Raw genomic sequence first — 15837 nt, 5'->3', positions numbered from 1 at the left:
TCTGCGGACAGATGTAATTTCTATAGAAAGAGTGCCTAATAGATTATAACCCAGACTGGCTCACTGTTCACATTAAACATGGAATTGTCGTCTTCAGACAAAGTGAGCATTAAATAGGCAATGGACATGAAGTCTACTTTTCACATCTATTTACGTCTGACTGCCATCTTCTAAATTCCATGTTTCATTTAGGCTTGACTCCAGTCTGATGTTTGTCTCATTTATATCTTAGATTTGACTGCACATCATCTTTCAAGTCACACGTGGAAGCAATCCACGTCCGTGCTGCTTTTTAGAAGCAGGAAGGTAATTAACAGGTTGGCAGGCAGTAGTCAAAATATAATTCATTGAGTCATTGTCTTCTTGAGGACGCTTGTGTCCTTGTCTACTTGGCTCCACTGGTATGTTACCATGGTGGTAGGATCGTTGGCAGATACCTGCCTTCCTTTAGACCACTTGAGATCAATTGATAATCTATTGAGAAGTTTTCTTCCGCAGCTGCAGCTCATATTTTATGTGAGGGACAGGGCCAAAATCTCATTTTGGCCAATGAGCTACCCATCCCAGCAGCAAGGCCCAGCCCTTCCTGGAGAACCCCTCCCCATTCTGGCTATTCAATCACGCCACCCCGAAGCATCCCCTTTCCAGCTTCGGACTGATGTCTCCTTCTCACTTACCTTTAAGACCATAAGATATGGGAGCAGAATTCGGCTGTTTGGCACATCAATTCAATGCCACCATTCAATCATGACTGCTAAGTTCTTCAATCCCACTCTCGGGTGTTCATGTGGATACATCTGGTGTAGTATGCGCAGTTTTACTGTCCTTATCTGCAGATGGATGTAATTTCTATAGAAAGAGTACAGGAAAACTTCACCAGGCTGATTCCTTGGTTAGCAGGTCTGTCATATGAGGAGTGATTAAGTTGGTTCGGAATATATTCATTGGAGTTTAGAAGAATGAGAGGGGATCTCAGAGAAACTTACAATATTCTAACAGGGTTAGACAGGGTAGATGCGGAAAGAATGTTCCCAATGGTGGGGGAACCCAGAACTAGGGGGCATATTTTGAGGATTAGGGGTAACACTTTTAGAACAGAGGTGAGGAGAAATTTCTTCACCCACAGGGTGGTGAATGTGTGGAATTCACTACTGCAGAATGTCATTGAGGCCAAAATGTTGTGTGCGTTCAAGAAGAAATTAGATATCTCTTGGTGTTAACAGGATCAAGGCATATAGGGGAATAGAGGGATTCAGGATATTGAATTCAGTGATCAGCCATGATCACAATGAATGGTGGAGCCATCTTGAAGGGCTGAATGGCCTCCTCCTGCTTCCAGCTTCTTTGTTTCCATTGTTTTTCCACATCTTATGTTTAATTTAGGATTGGCTCCAATCTGATGCTGATCTCATTTACCTGTTAGGTTTGACTGGACATCATCACAGAATTCAACTTGTGGAAGTCATTCCTTGCCATTGCTTTTAAGCAGACAGGTGATTAGCAATCCTCAATTGTTCACTTGATCATCAATGCTGAATTGTTTTGTGATGTAATACAAATTGTGAATATTACAACAGCACAACGTACAAAGCATGTTCAAGACTCATTGCTTTTAGATGAAACGGCAAATGAAAACTGACATTTATCCTCCAAAGTTTGGATGCAGTCTTCAACTGTTAGATTTTAATTTAGTTTTGAAGTAAATCTGATGTGTTCTCCTTTATATTTTAGATTTGATTGGATATTATCTTTGAAGTCTACTTTTATAAAATAATCCAAGTTTTGTGCAGCTGTTTGGAAAGAAGACAGGTGAATGTTTATCCTCATTTGGTTACCACATTGTCAGAACTAAAATATTTTCCCACAATTCACAGTGTTTAAATTGACCGGGTGTGTAAGACAACCCTGTGTTCAGCCCCAATCATTGACGAGATTATCTGGACTCCCAGCTGTATGTTTCCCATCAGCGGGAGGTAGGACGTTGTTTGCGAGTGGCAGGAGACTCTGCACCCGCCATAGTCATTGATGTCACCCCACACCGGCAGGTGAATAAGTCAAACCCAGCACCCCACCTCCCCCATCACCACTCCACTTGCAGCTTTTCAGCCACAACATGCCATATTCACATTGACGGACAACTTCAATCTTTCACCCCACAGGCAGAGGTTTAACTTGCCGGTATGCAATAAATAGGCGCAAGAGGTCCAGCAAGCGATATGGGCTGTGTTGTGAAAATGTGTGGGAGTTTATGATATGCCCATACAAAGCAAATATGCCACATGCTGAATGACCAAAACGGTGACCACCCACAACCAATTTGACTGTTCATTTTTATGCTCAGCATATCAGTCAAATCACACTTTTTGATGTTTTGAGGTTCTACTTTGGCTGATGTACTGAGGTGCCTAATAGATTATATCCCAGGCTGGCCGACAGTTCACGTTAATGTTGGAATTGTCGTCTTCAGACAAAGTGGACATGAAAAAGGCAATGGACATGAAGTCGGCATTTCGCATCTATTTACATCTGACTGTCATCTTCTACCTTCCATGTTTAATGTAGGCTTGACTCCAGTCTTATGTTTGGCTCATTTATATCTTAGATTTGACTGCACATCATCTTTGAAGTCACACGTGGAAGCAATCCACGTCCGTGCTGCTGTTTAGAAGCAGAAAGGTAATTAAATTTGTTTACATCTTCATTGGTGTTGTCATGGTTGAAACACATTTCACGGTCACAGATTTATGCTGCAGTTGTCAGACCGTAGTGAGATCAATGACACGAGGCAAAGATCACTCGGAATCATTGCTTCTTCGAAACACTTCTCGAAAAATTGGCTGGAATTTTACAATCCCTCGTTACAGGGAACAGGTTGGCAGGCAGTAGACACAATTACGTTGAGTCAGTTGGCAGGGGATGCTTGTGTCCGTTGTCTACTTGGCTCCACTGGTATGTTACCATGGTGGTAGGATCGTTGGCAGGTACCTTGCCCTACTTTAGACCACTTGAGCTCAATTGATAAACGATTAAGAAGTTTTCTTCCACAGCTTCAGCTCATATTTTATGTGAGGGACAGGGCCAAAATCACATTGTGGCCAATGAGCTACCCATCCCAGCTGCAAGGCCCAGCCCTTCCTGGAGAACCCCTCCCCATTCTGGCTTTTCAATCACACCACCCCTATCATCCCCTTTCCAGGTTCAGACTGATGACTCCTTCTCGCTTACCTTTAAGGCCATGAGATATGGGAGCAGAATTAGGCTGTTTGGCACATCAAGTCAATGCCACCATTCAATCATGACTGCTAAGTTCCTCAATCAACACTCTGGGGTGTTGGTGAGGCCACATCTAGATTATTTTGCGCAGTTTTACTGTCCTTATCTGCGGACGGATGTAATTTCTATCGAAAGAATACAAGAAAACGTCACCAGGTTGATTCCTGGGTTGGCAGGTCTGTCATATGAGGAGAGATTAAGTTGGTTAGAATTATATTCATTGGAGCTTAGAAGAATCAGAGGGTACCTCAGAGAAACTTATAAAATACTAACAGGGTTAGACAGGGTAGTTTCAGAAAGAATGTACCCAATGGTGAGGGAGTCCAGAACCGGGGGTCATAGTTTGAGGATAGTTCGAACAGAGGTGAGGAGAAATTTCTTCACTCACAGGGTGGTGAATGTGTGGAATTCACTACTGCAGAATGTCATTGAGGCCAAAATGTTGTGTGCGTTCAAGAAGAAATTAGATATCTCTTGGTGTTAACAGGATCAAGGCATATGGGGGGAAAGAGGGATTCAGGATATTGAATTCAGTGATCAGCCATGATCACAATGAATGGTGGAGCCATCTTGAAGGGATGAATGGCCTACTCCTGCTTCCAGCTTCTATGTTTCCATGTTTTTTCCACATCTTATGTTTAATTCAGTATTGGCTCCATTCTGAAGCTGATCTCATTTACATTTTAGGTTTTACTGTATATCATCATAGTATTCAACTTGTGGAAGTAATTCCTTGCCATTGCTTTTAAGCAAGAAGGTGATTAGCAATCCTCAATTGTCCACTAGATTGTCAATGCTGAATTGTTCAGTGATGTAATACAATTTGTGAATATTACACCAACACAACGTGCAAAGTATATTGAAGACTCATTGCTTTTATACGAAACGGCATATGAAAACTGTGATATTTATCCCCCAAAGTTTGGGTGCAGTCTTCAACTGTTAGATTTTAACTTAATTTTGAAGTAAATCTGATGTGTTCTCCTTTATATTTTAGATTTGATTGGATATTATCTTCGAAGTCAACTTTTATAAAATAATCCAAGTTTTGTGCAGCTGTTTGGAAAGAAGACAGGTGATTGTTTATCCTCATTTAGTTACTACACTGTCGGAACTAAAATATTTTACCACAGGTCACAGTGTTTAAATGGACCGGGTGTGTAAGAGAACCCCGTTTTCAGCCCCAATCATTGACGAGATTATCCGGACTCCCTGCTGTATGTTTCCCGTCAGTGGGAGGTAGGACGTTGTTTGCGAGTGGCAGGAGACTCTGCACTCACCGGAGTCATTGATGTCACCCCAAGCCGGCGGGTGAGTACGTCAAACCCAGCATGCCATCCCTGACCCACGCAGCCCCCCACCTCCCCCATCACCACACCACTTGCAGCTTTTCAGCCACAACATGCTATCTTCACACTGACGGACAACTTGAATCTTTCACGCCACAGACAGAGGTTTAACTTACCGTTACGCAATAACTAAGTGCAAGAGGTCTAGCAAGCGATATGGGCTGTGTTGCGAAAATGTGTGGGAGTTTAAGATATGCCCATACTAAGCAATTACGCCACAAGCTGAATGACCAAAGTGGTGACCACCCACAACCAGTTTGACCATTCATTTTTATGCTCAGCATATCAGTCAAATCACACTTTTTGATGTTTTGAGGTTCTGCTCTTGGTGATGTACCGAGGTGTGTAATAGATTATATCCCACGCTGGCTTACTGTTCACATTAAAGATGGAATTGTCGTCTTCAGACAAAGTGAACATTAAATAGGCAATGGACATGAAGTCTACTTTTCACATCTATTTAAGTCTGACTGCCATCTTCTACCTTCCATGTTTAATTTAGGCTAGACTCCAGTCTGATGTTTGTCTCATTTATATCTTAGATTTGACTGCACATCATCTTTCAAGTCACACGTGGAAGCAATCCACGTCCGTGCTGCTTTTTAGAAGCAGGAAGGTAATTAACTTTGTTCATTTCTTCGTTTATGTTGTCATGGTTGAAACACATTTCATGGTTACAGGTTTATGCTGCAGTCATCAGACCATAGTGAGATCAATGACGCGAGGCAAAGATCACTCAGAATCATTGCTTCTTAGAAAAACTTTTCGAATAATCGGCCGGAATTTTACAATCCCTCGTCACAGGGAACAGGTTGGCAGGCAGTAGTCAAAATATAATTGATTGAGTTATTGTCTTCTTGAGGACGCTTGTGTCCTTGTCTACTTGGCTCCACTGGTATGTTACCATGGTGGTAGGATTGTTGGCAGATACCTGCCTTCCTTTAGACCACTTGAGATCAATTGATAATCTATTGAGAAGTTTTCTTCCGCAGCTGCAGCTCATATTTTATGTGAGGGACAGGGCCAAAATCTCATTGTGGCCAATGAGCAACCTATCCCAGCAGCCAGGCCCAGCCCTTCCTGGAGAACCCCTCCCCATTCTGGCTATTCAATCACACCACCCCTAACATCCCCTTTCCAGGTTCAGACTGATGACTCCTTCTCGCTTACCTTTAAGGCCATGAGATATGGGAGCAGAATTAGGCTGTTTGGCACATCAAGTCAATGCCACCATTCAATCATGACTGCTAAGTTCCTCAATCCCACTCTGGGGTGTTGGTGAGGCCACATCTAGATTATTTTGCGCAGTTTTACTGTCCTTATCTGAGGAAAGATGTCATTTCTATAGAAAGAATACAAGAAAACGTCACCAGGTTGATTTCTGGGTTGGCAGGTCTGTCATATGAGGAGAGATTAAGTTGGTTAGAATTACATTCATTGGAGTTTAGAAGAATCAGAGGGTTGCTGGAGCAGACGAGTGAAGGAGCAGAGACAGAGATAAGAATTTACCTGTTAAAAACCTGTTTAAATAAGTTAAAAGCACTTTGTTCCTTGTAGAACTGTTTAAATCATTTAAAAGCATTTTTGCGGGCTTTTTGTATTTACTGCTTTAAGAATTCTGAGGGAGTGGTTAGAAGGGAGTTGTGGGCCAGCAAGCTTTAAATCAGCGCCAGGTTTAAAAGGAGGCCTGGTATAGACAGCGGGCAGCGTCGGAGCGGGCAGCGGAGTGAGGGGGAAGCAGAGTGAGCTATTAGGGCTTAATATCAAAAGGGCTGGGGAGAAAAAGGGCCAGGTGAGTTCGTGTGGAAATTTTCAATACTACTACAGTGAATAATGGAGGGGCATGTGATGTGTTGTTTCTGTATGATGTGGGAGCTGGTGGACCCCAGGGTCCTTCCCAGTGACCATGTCTGCAGTAAGTGCAGGTTGCTGGAGGAGCTCCAGCTCAAGGTAGATGAGCTGGCCTCTGAGCTACAGACACTGAGGCTCATCAGGGGGAGAGAGGGTGCCATTGACAATGGGGTGCAAGTGACATCCACCCCACCTCGACTGGCTAACTCTAAGGGTCAGGAACAGGAGGAGACTGCTGAGAGGAGGAAGTGGGGTGGGGAGAGGAGGAAGGAGGGTGGGGGGCGGAGGCCTCAGCCTCTCAATCTGCATAACAGGTTTGAGGTTCTTGCTTCCAGTCTGGACGAGGATGAGGGAGGTGAGGTCGGTGAGCAAACTGCACACAGTACAGTGATGCAGCAGGACATAGGCAAGGAGAAGGTGAAAAGGAACGTAGTAGTGATTGGGGATAGTGGGGTGAAGGGTATTGACACTGTCCTTTGTCACAATGACAAAGTGCACAGAAGGGTGTGTTGTCTGCCTGGTGCTTGAGTCCGGGATGTCGCATCTGGGCTGCAGAGGAACCTGGAGTGGGAGGGTGAGAACCCGGTCGTTGTGGTACATGTGGGTGCCAACGACGTAGGCAAAATGCGAACTGAGGATCTGGGGAGGGAGTATGAAAAGCTGGGAATGAAATTAAAAAGTAGAACCGACAAGGTGGTTATCTCTGGGCTACTGCCTGAACCGAGTGCAGACGGGCGTAGGGTTGATAGGATTAAGGAAGTGAATGGGTGGCTCACGGTTTGGTGTGCGAGGAATGGGTTTGAATTTATGGGGCATTGGCACCAGTATTGGGGTACGTGGGACCTGTTCGGGCGGGATGGGGTTGGTCTGAACCGTGCTGGGACCCGAGTGCTGGCGAATAGAGTAAAGAGGACTGTAGACAGGGCTTTAAACTAATTAGGCGGAGGAGGGTGCGAGGGTAGGTGACATTACAGGGTCTAAAGTTAAGGAGAGTGTGCAGGTAAGGGAAGAGGCCAAGGATGTCCCAATAATAGAGGGAGTAGGGGGCGTGAGTATGGTTGGTGGCGTTCTGGCAAATAGGGTCCAGGTGAAGGCTGGGATGAAGGCACTTTATCTGAATGCATGAAGCATTCGGAATAAAGTGGATGAGCTGGTGGCACAGATCGGCACAAATGGATATGATCTGGTGGCCATTACAGAGACGTGGCTGCAAGGTGACAGGGACTGGAGCTGAATGTCCAAGGGGTATCAAGTGTTTAGGAAGGATAGGCGGGAGGAAAAAGTTGGGGGTGTAGCTGTGCTGATTAAGGATAGCATCAGGGTGGTAGCAAGGGATGATATTGGAGCCAAGGAGCAGAAAGTGGAATCGTTGTGGGTAGAGATTAGGAACAGCAAAGGGAGGAAGACGCTGGTGGGTGTCATCTATAGGCCCCCGAATAATGATCTGGAGGTGGGGCGGGCTGTTAACGCGCAAATAAGTGCGGCGTGCAGGAATGGGACGGCCGTAGTTATGGGGGATTTCAATCTACATATAGATTGGTCGACCCATGTTGGACATGGTGGGCTCGAGGAGGAGTTCTTGGAATGCTGCCGGGATAGTTTCCTGGAACAGTGTGTGTTGGAGCCGACGAGGGAGCGAGCTATCTTGGATCTGGTGCTATGTAATGAGGCGGGTAGAGTTAGGGACCTTGCGGTGAAGGATCCTCTTGGGGAGAGTGATCATTGTATGGTGGAGTTTCTGGTGCAGATGGAGGAGGAGAAAGTGGGTTCCCAGACGTGCGTCCTTTGTTTGAACAGAGGGGAGTACGGTAGGATGAGAGAAGAATTGGCGAATGTGGACTGGGGGAGCGCGTTGGAAGGTAGGTCTGCTGAGGAGCAGTGGAGGATCTTTAAGGAGATCTTTCTTGGTGCTCAGCAGAAATTTATTCCGATGGTCAAAAAGGACAGTAGGAGGAGAGGTAATAAGCCGTGGATAACGAAGGAGGTGAAGGAAAGTGTTAAATTAAAAGCGGAGGCGTTTAGAGTAGTTAAGAGTAGTGGGCGAGAAGAGGATTGGGAGAGGGTTAAATGTCAACAAAGATTGACAAAGAAGTTGATAAAGAAGGGTAGGAGAAACTATGAAGCTGGGCTAGCGCTTAATATAAAAAAGGATAGCAAGAGTTTTTATAAATATATAAAAAGGAAGAGGCTGGCTAGGGTGAATGTTGGTCCCTTAGAGGATGAGAAGGGGGACTTAGTGGTAGGGGATGGGGATATGGCTGAGGTCTTGAATAACTTTTTTGTTTCTGTCTTCACGGAGGAGGACGTGAATAATTTGCCGGGTGTTAGAGATGGAAAGGTGGTAGGACTGGAGGGTGTCTTAATGACATTACTGTTACTAGAGAGGCGGTGCTCGACAGACTGGAGGGGCTGATTGTGGACAAGTCACCAGGACCGGATGGAATGCATCCGAGGGTTCTGAAAGAAATGGCGGAGGTGATAGTGGATGCCTTGGTGGTTATTTTCCAGATGTCGCTGGATTCCGGGGAAGTGCCGGAAGATTGGAAAAGATTGTTACGCCGTTGTTTAAGAAGGGTGCCAGGCAAAAGACAGGGAATTATAGGCCGGTTAGTTTAACGTCTGTGGTAGGTAAAATGTTAGAATCCGTCATCAAGGAGGAAATAGCGAGGCATCTTGAGGGGAATTGCTTGATAGAGCAGACGCAGCACGGTTTCGTTAAAGGGAAGTCGTGTCTGACAAATTTACTGGAGTTCTATGAGGATGTGTCTAGGGCGGTGGATAGAGGAGAGCCAGCGGATGTGGTCTTTCTTGATTTTCAGAAGGCGTTTGACAAGAGGTTATTGCAGAAGGTCAGGGGACATGGAGTTGGGGGTAGGGTGTTAGCGTGGATAGAGGATTGGTTGTCAAATAGGAGGCAGAGAGTGGGGGTCAATGGGTGCTATTCGGATTGGCGGATGGTGACTAGTGGAGTGCCCCAGGGGTCGGTGCTGGGGCCTCAGCTATTTACCATTTATATAGATGATCTGGAGGAGGGAACCGAACTATGAGGTTGAACTATGAGGAGAGGCTGAATAAATTGGGCTTGTACTCGTTAGAGTTTAGAAGAATGAGGGGAGATCTCATTGAGACGTATAAGATGATGAATGGGATGGATAGGATAGAGGTGGAGAGACTCTTCCCGCTCAGAAAGGATAGTAGGACTAGGGGGCACAGCCTCAAGATAAAGGGGGGGCGGTTTAGAACGGAGTTGAGGAGGAACTTCTTCACTCAAAGGGTGGTGAATCTCTGGAATTCTCTGCCCGTTGAAGTGGTGGAGGCTACCTCGCTAAGTATTTTTAAGACGCGGGTTGATGGGTTTTTGATAAGAGAGGGGATTAAGGGTTATGGGGAGAGGGCGGGAATGTGGAACTGAGCCACGACAGATCAGCCATGATCTTATTGAATGGCAGGGCAGGCTTGAAGGGCCAGATGGCCTACTCCTGCTCCGATTTCTTATGTTCTTATCTCAGAGAAACTTACAAAATTCTAACAGGGTGAGACAGGGTAGATTCAGAAGGAATGTTCCCAGTGATGGGGGAGACCAGAACGAGGGGTCATAGTTTGAGGATAAGGGGTAAGCCTTTTAGAACAGAGGTGAGGAGAAATTTCTTCACTCACAGGGTGGTGAATGTGTGGAATTCATTACCGCAGAATGTCATTGAGGCCAAAATGTTGCGTGCATTCAAGAATAAATTAGATATCTCTTGGTGTTAACAGGATCAAGGCATGTGGGGGGAAGGACGGAATCAGGATATTGAATTCAGTGATCAGCCCTGATCACAATGAATGGTGGAGCCATCTTGAAGGGATGAATGGCCTACTCCTGCTTCCAGCTTCTATGTTTCCATGTTTTTTCCACATCTTATGTTTAATTTAGTATTGGCTCCATTCTGAAGCTGATCTTATTTACCTTTTAGGTTTTACTGTATATCATCATAGTATTCAACTTGTGGAAGTAATTCCTTGCCGTTGCTTTTAAGCAGAAAGGTGATTAGCAATCCTCAATTGTCCACTAGATTGTCAATGCTGAATTGTTTCGTGATGTAATACAATTTGTGAATATTACACCAGCACAACGTACAAAGTATATGGAAGACTCATTGCTTTTATATGAAACGGCATATGAAAACTGTGATGTTTATCCCCCAAAGTTTGGGTGCAGTCTTCAACTGTTAGATTTTAATTTAATTTTGAAGTAAATCTGATGTGTTCTCCTTTATATTTTAGATTTGATTGGATATTATCTTCGAAGTCTACTTTTATAAAATAATCCAAGTTTTGTGCAGCTGTTTGGAAAAAAGACAGGTGATTGTTTATCCTCATTTGGTGACTACGCTGTCAGTACGAAAATGTTTTACCACAGGTCGCAGTGTTTAAATTGACCGGGTGTGAAGTCAACCCCGTTTTCAGCCCCAATCATTGACGAGATTATCCGAACTCCCAGCTGTATGTTTCCCGTCAGTGGGAGGTAGGACGTTGTTTGCGAGTGGCAGGAGACTCTGCACCCGCCGGAGTCATTGACATCACCCCACGCCGGCAGGTGAATAAGTCAAACCCAGCACCCCACCCCCGCCCCACGCAGCCCCCCACCTCCCCCATCACCACTCCACTTGCAGCTTTTCAGCCACAACATGCCATATTCACATTGACGGACAACTTCAATCTTTCACCCCACAGGCAGATGTTTAACTTGCCGGTATGCAATAAATAGGCGCAAGAGGTCCAGCAAGCGATATGGGCTGTGTTGCGAAAATGTGTGGGAGTTTATGATATGCCCATACAAAGCAAACATGCCATGTGCTGAATGACCAAAACAGTAACCACCCACAACCAATTTGACTGTTCATTTTTATGCTCAGCATATCAGTTGAATCACACTTTTTGATGTTTAGAGCTTCTACTTTGGCTGATGTACTGAGGTGCCGAATAGATTATATCCCAGGCTGGCTCACTAGTTAGGTTAAAGTTGGAATTGTCGTCTTCAGACAAAGTGGACATTAAAAAGGCAACGGACATGAAGTCGGCATTTCGCATCTATTTACGTCTGACTCCCATCTTCCACCTTTCATGTTTAATGTAGGCTTGACTCCAGTCTTATGTTTGGCTCATTTATATCTTAGATTTGACTGCACATCATCTTTCAAGTCACACGTGGAAGCAATCCACGTCCGTGCTGCTTTTTAGAAGCAGAAAGGTAATTAACTATTTTTACATCTTCATTGGTGTTGTCATGGTTGAAAAACATTTCACGGTCACAGATTTATGCTGCAGTTGTCAGACTGTAGTGAGATCAATGACACGAGGCAAAGATTACTCGGAATCATTGCTTCTTCGAAACACTTCTCGAAAAATTGGCTGGAATTTTACAATCCCTCATTACAGGGAACAGGTTGGCAGGCAGTAGACACAATTACATTGAATCAGTTGGCAGGGGATGCTTGTGTCCGTTGTCTACTTGGCTCCACTGGTATGTTCCCATGGTGGTAGGATCGTTGGCAGGTACCTCGCTCTACTTTAGACCACTTGAACTCAATTGATAATCTACTAAGTAGTTTTCTTCCGCAGCTGCAGCTCATATTTTATGTGAGGGACAGGGCCAAAATCTCATTGTGGCCAATGAGCAACCCATCCCAGCAGCAAGGCCCAGCCCTGCCTGGAGAACCCCTCCCCATTCCGGCTATTCAATCACACCACCCCCAAGCATCCCCTTTCTAGGTTCGGACTGATGTCTCCTTCTCACTTACCTTTAAGACCATAAGATATGGGAGCAGAACGAGGCTGTTTGGCACATCAAGTCAATGCCACCATTTAATCAAGACTGCTAAGTTCCTCAATCCCACACTCGGGTGTTGATGTGGATACATCTGGTGTAATATGCGCAGTTTTCGTGTCCATATCTGTGGACAGATGTCATTTCTATAGAAAGAGTACAGGAAAACTTCACCAGGCTGATTCCTTGGTTGGCAGGTCTGTCATATCAGGAGTGATTAATTTGGTTCGGAATATATTCATTGGGCTTTAGAAGACTGGGTGGGGATCTCAGAGAAACTTACAATATGCTGACAGGGTTAGACAGTGTAGATTCAGAAAGCATGTTCCCAATGGTGGGGGAGTCCAGAACTAGGGGTCATTGTTTGAGGATAAGGGGTAAGCCTTTTAGAACAGAGGTGAGGAGAAATTTCTTCACCCACAGGGAGGTGAATGTGTGGAATTCAAGACTGCAGAATGTCATTGAGGCCAAAATGTTGTGTGCGTTCAAGAAGAAATTAGATATCTCTTGGTGTTAACAGGATCAAGGCATATGGGGGGAAGGAGGGATTCAGGATATTGAATTCAGTGATCAGCCGTGATCATAATGAATGGTGGAGCAATCTTGAAGGGCTGATTGGCCTACTCCTGCTTCCAGATTCTTTGTTTCCATGTTTTTTCCACATTTTATATTTAATTTAGGATTGGCTCCAATCTGATGCTGATCTCATTTACCTGTTAGGTTTGACTGTACATCATCACAGAATTCAACTTCTGGGAGTTATTCCTTGCCACTGCTTTTAAGCAGAAAGGTGATCAGAAATCCTCAATTGTTCACTTCATTGTCAATGCTGAATTGTTTTGTGATGTGAATATTACAACAGCACAACGTACAAAGTATATTTCGGACACATTGCTTTTATATGAAACGGCATATGAAAACTGTGATATCTATCCCCCAAAGTTTGGATGCAGTCTTCAACTGTTAGATTTTAATTTAATTTTGAAGTAAATCTGATGTGTTTTCCTTTATATTTTAGATTTGATTGGATATTATCTTCAAAGTCTACTTTTATAAAATAATCCAAGTTTTGTGCAGCTGTTTGGAAAGAAGACAGGTGATTGTTTATCCTCATTTGGTTACTACACTGTCAGAACTAAAATATTTTACCACAGATCACAGTGTTTAAATTGACCGGGTGTGTAAGAGAACCCCGTTTTCAGCCCCAATCATTGACGAGATTATCCGGACTCCCAGCTGTATGTTTCCCGCCAGTGGGAAGTTGGACTTTGCGAGTGGCAGGAGACTCTGCACCCGCCGCAGTCATTGACGTCACCCCACGCCGGCAGGTGAATAAGTCAAACCCAGCACCCCACCCCCGCCCCACGCAGCCCCCCACCTCCCCCATCACCACTCCACTTGCAGCTTTTCAGCCACAACATGCCATATTCACATTGATAGTCAACTTCAATCTTTCACGCCACAGACAGAGGTTTAACTTACCAGTATGCAATAACTCGGTGCAAGAGGACCAGCAAGCGATATGGGCTGTGTAGCGAAAATGTGTGGGAGTTTAAGATATGCCCATACAAAGCAATTACGCCACGTTTTGAATGACCAAAGTGGTGACCACCCACAACCAGTTTGACCATTCATTTTTATGCTCAGCGTATCAGTCAAATCAGACTTTTTGATGTTTTAAGGTTCTACTTTGGGTGATGTACCGAGGTGTGTAATAGATTATATCCCAGGCTGGCTCACTGTTCACATTAAAGATGGAATTGTCGTCTTCAGACAAAGTGAACATTAAATAGGCAATGGACATGAAGTCTACTTTTCACATCTGTTCAAGTCTGACTGCCATCTTCTAACTTCCATGTGTAACGTAGGCTTGACTCCAGTCTGATGTTTGTCTCATTTATATCTTAGATTTGACTGCACATCATCTTTCAAGTCACACGTGGAAGCAATCCACGTCCGTGCTGCTTTTTAGAAGCAGAAAGGTAATTAACTATTTTCACTTCTTCACTTATGTTGTCATGGTTGAAACACATTTCATGGTTACAGATTTATGCTGCAGTTGTCAGACCGTAGTGAGATCAATGACACGAGGCAAAGATCACTCGGAATCATTGCTTCTTAGAAAAACTTTCTGAATAATCGGCCAGAATTTTACAATCCCTCGTTACAGGGAACAGGTTGGCAGGCAGTAGACAAAATATAATTCATTGAGTCCATTGTCTTCTTGAGGACGCTTGTGTCCTTGTCTACTTGGCTCCACTGGTATGTTACCATGGTGGTAGGATTGTTGGCTGATACCTGCCTTCCGTTCGGCCACTTGAGATCAATTGATAAACTATTCAGAAGTTTTCTTCTGCAGCTGCAGCTCATATTTTATGTCAGGGCAGGGCCAAAATCTCATTGTGGCCAATGAGCTACCCATCCCAGCAGCCAAGCCCAGCCCTTCCTGGAGAACCCCTCCCCATTCTGGCTATTCAATCACACCACCCCTATCATCCCCTTTCCAGGTTCAGACTGATGACTCCTTCTCACTTAAAGGCCATGAGATATGGGAGCAGAATTAGGCTGTTTGGCACATCAAGTCAATACCACCATTTAATCATGACTGCTAAGTTCCTCAATCCCACTCTGGGGTGTTGGTGAGGCCACATCTCGATTATTTTGCGCAGTTTTACTGTCCTTATCTGAGGAAAGATGTAATTTCTTTAGAAAGAATACAGGAAAACTTCTCCAGGTTGTTCCTGGGTTGGCAGGTCTGTCATATGAAGAGAGATTAAGTTGGTTAGGATTATATGTATTGGAGTTTCGAAGAATCAGAGGGTATTTCAGAGAAACTTACAAAATTCTAACAGGGCTAGACAGGGTAGATTCAGAAAGAATGTTCCCAATGCTGGGGGAGTCCAGAACTAGGGGTCATTGTTTTAGAACAGAGGTGAGGAGAAATTTCTTCACTCACAGGGTGGTGAATGTGTGGAATTCATTACCACAGAATGTCATTGAGGCCAAAATGTTGTGTGCGTTCAAGAAGAAATTAGATATCTCTTGGTGTTAACAAGATCAAGGGATATGGGGGGAAGGAGGGAATCAGGATATTGAATTCAGTGATCAGCCATGATCACAATGAATGGTGGAGCCATCTTGAAGGGCTGAATGGCCTCCTCCTGCTTCCAGATTCATTGTTTCCATGTTTTTTCCACATCTTATGTTTAATTCAGTATTGGCTCCATTCTGATGCTGATCTCATTTACCTTTTAGGTTTTACTGTACATCATCATAGTATTCAACTTGTGGAAGTAATTCCTTGCCATTGCTTTTAAGCAGAAAGGTGATTAGCAATCCTCAATTGTCCACTCGATTGTCAATGCTGAATTGTTTTGTGAAGTAGTACAAATTGTGAATATTACACCAACACAACGTACAAAGTCCATTGAAGACTCATTCCTTATATATGAAACGGCATATGAAAACTGTGATATTTATCCCCCAAAGTTTGGGTGCAGTCTTCAACTGTTAGATTTTAGTTTAATTTTGATGTAAATCTGATGTGTTCTCCTT

Source organism: Carcharhinus amblyrhynchos, chromosome 9 (assembly GCF_965287045.1).
Source record: "Carcharhinus amblyrhynchos chromosome 9, sCarAmb.v2.hapA, whole genome shotgun sequence".
NCBI classification, from domain to species: domain Eukaryota; kingdom Metazoa; phylum Chordata; class Chondrichthyes; order Carcharhiniformes; family Carcharhinidae; genus Carcharhinus; species Carcharhinus amblyrhynchos.
This window is presented reverse-complemented; position numbering follows the sequence as displayed.